The following is a 5,462-nucleotide window of genomic DNA, read 5'->3' as shown; positions in this document are numbered from 1 at the left end:
GAAATCAGTTTATGGCAGGCAATCGCTTTTAGGCACAACACTTAATTAAGAATGTCAACACAATTTGGAGCGCAGAATGACTCAAAAATCTGTCTCAAAAAATGTCTTTGTCAACGCATTTCGGGCAGTTTGTCCACTGTGCACTCCAGATAAGATGAATGCATTAAAAATGTAAATTGCGTTAATCGTGATAATGGCATCAACGCGTTAACGTTGACAGCCCTACAACAAACACAAAAACTGAAGACATTTTGATATAAACTTATAATTTGCACCAATGTGTTTTCTAAATTCTTTCACACATATAAGAAAAGTGAGCGCAAGAGCCCTTGGTGCACCTGCTTGCTGCTGCTGCTGTGCTGAAGTCTCACACACAACCTGTCAAAAGGGGAGGGGGCGGGCTGCTTCCAAATAGTGCGCATTTTATTCATAATATTGTCAATTCAAGCCCATTGTGCATTAATTATTTTTCCTGGGTTGTGTAAAAATCCTAGAAAAAAAAACTATACAAGGTGTAGGTCTATTAGTCTGTTAGTTTATGTTGTGGGTGTTGGGTGTTGATAGTGGAGCGCAAAGTTACTGATGGAAGATGACAAGAAAAGGTCAAAGCCATCAGGTCCTCAGTTTAGAAAAAGAAAGAAAAAAGAAGAGGACAAACAAGCAGATGTGTCTTTGGATAATGGCGGGTATTATGTGTGCTGAAACAAGTTAACCTTCATTAGTAGGGACTGGGAAAATTTCTGTTTACATTTGTAAACAGCAGACAGACAGTAGACACTGATGTCACCATTGTATTTGATCTACCAAGGAGATGCACTGCTGTTCTGCATAGGCCTGAACCCCCTCAGTGAGAGCATTGACAAGACTGGCTATGGATACCAACTAGGGAATGGAGCAGTTGTCAGACATCTCCTGTACATGGATGACATCAAGCTGTATGCCAAGAGAGAACAAGATATCGATTCACTGATACACACTGTGAGTGTTAATGACATCTGAAATAGAAGGAAGTTGCCCATGTTATACGGAAACGAGTTTCATCTTCAGTGTGCTGTAAATGATGTGTGTTTATTTTTGCTCATTTTCAGTATTCAGAACCGGTACAGTTTTCCACTTTAATTTCAACCAGATAAGAGTGTGGTTTGCTTTAAATACAGTTGAATATTGCTGTAAATTCACTGTAGATTACAGTGAATTTCAATTGCTTAAGCAAGAGCATGTGTGTACTTTTGTTTTGCTTGCACTGAGTGATATGAAGCGCATGTAAAATAGTGTAGAGTGTGAATCTATTTATTTTTCTACTTGTGACTTTGGAAAATGGACAGATATGGACACTGGGACTGAAAGAGTCATGCACACATGGATATTGTTAATGTTGTTCATGTTTATTGAAACTTAGAGATGTAATCTGAGAGGCAAACCGAGTGCACTGTGTCTTCATTGCTCCTGAACTTAACCTGTATTTGCAGGGATTTCTTCTTTGTTATTGTGGCACCATTCCTGGGGCCCATAACATATATTATATATATATATATATATACACATATATATATATATATGCACACACCTCTAACTAACTTTAATGTCAAAATGCTCCATAACTGCTATTTTCGCCTTTTTGAGGGCTCCATAATCTGTTTTCAAGCTTGTCCTCAGAATCGCCTCATGCTAATATCAGCAGCTTGATGTGTAAATACACATGGACACTTGTATTGGAAATGAATCCTGTGCAGAGCACATTAAATATTTTGCTTACCTGGTAAAAATAAAGCTATATTTTATGGTCACCGTTGTTACTGCAAAGGTTAAAACAAAGGCATGTTTTTTTTTTCTCTTACAGCTGTTTTGCATAACATTTTTTCTTTTTATCAGTAAAACAGCATTATTTTTTAAAACTTCTCATATTTAAAAGAAGCGTATGTTCTCAGCTTCAGTTTGTTTCAGTTTGTTTTCATTATCTATAAAAAATTATCACCTTGTTCTCCTGCAAGCTGCCGTGACTAGAAAGAGTTCAGCTCAGGTCACACCAGGAGATGATCCACAGCACGCAGGAATGAAGTTGGACGACTGTTTAGCTACAGGTGTGGGTCTAAAATCTGTTTACAGCAGACAAACATCTAAAATTTGTGTCCTTAAGAAATAGAAAAACAAAATCCACCAATGAAATGACAGAGAACCTGAGAGCTGCATCTGGCCCTTCAGCTGATCCATCTACTGGTCCCAAACAAACATATCTGGATAGAAAAACACACAGTGAAACACTGTCAGTGGTGGATTGGACTCCCCAGAGCCTGGACCTCAACATGACTGAAGCAGTGTGAGATAAACTAGCATGACAGAGAACGAAACAAAAGAACGCTTAAATCCACAGCGAGCTTTGAAAGTCCTTCAAGAAGTTTGGAGAAACAAGAAAGCTGCCTCAGAGAGTTCAGACTGTCTATCAAACTCATTTTAAAAAGTCTGTGTTTTTTTCATTTGTTTGTCCATGTTTGTCTCGGTATGTTTCAACAAAAAGTCACACATATTTCCCATTATCCCAGCAAAACATAAAGAAGTGCAGGGCAGCTTGAGACATTTGCACAGTAGTGTTGTTAAAGCTATTACTGTTGCAGCACAAAAATGCAAAATTAATTTAAATATGTACATGTTTATTTTTTTCATACCTTTTTATCTGCCTGCTTTAACTCAGAGGCCTTTAAAGACATGAAAGCTCAGTTATGTGTCGTTGACTCTCTTTAAGGTTTTTTACATTCGAGTCTGGAACCAAACAGGTGTTGAGGTGCAGGATCAGCTGCACAGTCAGACACTGTAAACTGAATTTGTATCACCATCTGCTGGACACTTGATGTATGAAGACCTTACTCCACAGGCAAATCAGTCTTTGTTGTAGCTGCATCTGTTTAATTTATTGCATTGTCATTAAAACTTTATTGATTTAAACAAAAAAAAGTCCTAATCTGGAAAGAAAACTTATGTAAGCATAAAAAGGAAACATGTAAAATGAATTGTTTGTCTCTTATGTTTGCTCCTATTCTTGTTATTATTTTCATTTTAATAAAATCTCCTTGCTAATCTTTTCTTATGGCTCTGTTTATGTGTATATTTTGTGTCCTTGTTTTGGTCAGTTCCGCTTTTATTTTGAAACATTTTCATTTGTTTAGCTTCACATCTTTGTATGTAAATATGTTCTCTATATAAAGAGCTAACATTTCCAAAATGTCAGCAGTATTTAATCATTACAAAAAGTGTTTTTGAACTAAAAATCAAGAATGTGGGATACTGTTTGTCTGTGATTTGGACAGCCCAGTGCTGCTCTCCACGCAGGGGAAACTAATTCTGGGAGACTTACCTTGGCATTTATGCAGGTGAAGCCAGAGGGAAGACATGCTTCTTCATATTTTCTAGTCTTTGGCTTGCAAGGACGTTTGTTTGGAAACATATTTGGCGATGCTTCATCTCCTGCTTTGTGTTTGTGTGGGAGCCCCGTCAAAAACCTGTCCATTATGCTAGCAGATCCAAGAGTTCTTTTTTCTTTTCATACCCCCCCCCCCCCCCCCCCCTGCAATGGGGGGTGCACCTCTGTGCTAACCAATAAATAAATATAATATCTTTTTATAGGATGTTTATACGCTCAGATTCTTTCACTACCTGCTCACTAACAGTAACAACACTATCAGTAGCAGCATAATCAGTTTTCAGGAAAATCAAAAAAGTCTTTCTCCACTGAATGAAAATAAAACAAAAAAATCTTTGGACCTTTGAGAATCTAGAGTCTGATTTTTATAGATAAGTTAACGGAATTTAAACAAAGGCCTGGCAGATGGATCTGCACCACAGTGACTACCAGAGGGAGCTGTTGTGAAGCTCGGCCTCCTTTCTTTTTGTCACTGCCATCATCCCCCACATCATCACAGGTCTCACTATCATCTTATAAACCTTCCCTTTCACTCTTGATGCTCTTCTTCTGTCACAAATCACCCCTGACATTCTTCTCCACCCACTCCACCCTGCCTGCATCTCTTCTTCACCTCTCTTGTGCATTGTCTGTTGCTTTGGATGGTTGACCCCAGGTATTTAAAGTTGCCCACGTCACTATAACACACAGCTCACCATTGTTTTGTTGCCCTCATACATGTTCTGCACCACATTCATATACTTCTCTGCCACTCCTGACTTCAGCACGCACCATCACATTTCCTCTCTTCCTCCCTTCCTTCTCTATACTCCTCCATCACTCTCAAAGCAAACATCACATCTGTAGTTGTCTTTCTCAGCATGAAGTCATGCTGCTGCTCATTGATCACCACCTCTATTCTTATTCTAGCATCATCAACGTTCCATTTCTTCATGGTATGGCTCAACAACATTATTCCTCTGTGGTTGCTACAGCTCTGCACATCAATCTTCTTCTTAAAAAACAATACAAGTACATTTTTTCTCCATGCCTCAGGTATCCTCTCATTCTCTCCAGGGTGGTGGACTTTTTTTTTTAACCATCTAGTTAAAAAAAAGTCCACCACCCTCTCTCCTACACATTTCCATCAGGTATGTCATCTGGACGACCTTTGCACTCTTCATCCACTCTGTTCACCAGGTCACCTAACCTATTAGTATTCCAGTCTGCTTTCTTCATCTCCCTCCCTATTATTATTAAAAGTAATGAATAACGTATTTAAAAATCAATGCATTAAAACATTCTTATAAATTTTATATACATTTTTTGTACTACTCTTAAAGATTTGAAATGATACATAATTGTTTTGTAATGACGCTTTTAATCTGTCGGCTGTGTTTTCTGTTTCCGCTGGCAGTGAATGCATCATGCGGACATTTTCGAAGCGTCATCCAATCGCTGCTCGGAGGGGCGTGGCTTAATAAACTTAGAGACCCTTGCCCTTGCTGGCTGTGGCACTGGAGTCTCTCATTCATTCAATAAATCCGTTCAGCCTTCATTTTTTCATGTTTCCTTGCTCTGGACACACTGAGACGCTCACACACCTGCTGAAACCTGAGCTGTTCTGCACGAGACGACGCGCTGTCTGTCGCCTCTCCTCTGCCCTTAAATCCGTCGAAAACCTTTTTTATATAAGTGTTTTAGTTTAGCCCCACGGCTGTGACAGCTGTCATACGTCAGAGACACCGCTTTGATTTCAAATGTGATGCATAAATATTATTAACTTAACTGTCAAATTGTGTATTTGCATATTTTGGTTTTTATTCCGTTGACAGGAGAGAACAAAGAGAAGCTGTCCACATGTCCCCGCTACAGGGCCCCCAGCTCACCTCCAAATTTCATTGGCTACACTTTTATATCATTCGACCTATCGCGTAGGACTCACTCAGGAAACCCTAACATCGGGTTCTGTGATTGGCCTAGACGTTTGGCGCCTCTTGAATCCGCCGCAGCCGTAGTGGGCGGTGAGGCGGGGGAGCAGTTTGAACAGAGTCGCTGTTGCCTAGGC

This window comes from Pelmatolapia mariae, linkage group LG9, assembly GCF_036321145.2.
Source record: "Pelmatolapia mariae isolate MD_Pm_ZW linkage group LG9, Pm_UMD_F_2, whole genome shotgun sequence".
Classification (NCBI taxonomy): domain Eukaryota; kingdom Metazoa; phylum Chordata; class Actinopteri; order Cichliformes; family Cichlidae; genus Pelmatolapia; species Pelmatolapia mariae.
The sequence above is the reverse complement of the archived record's forward strand: the minus strand, read 5'-3'. Positions refer to the sequence as shown.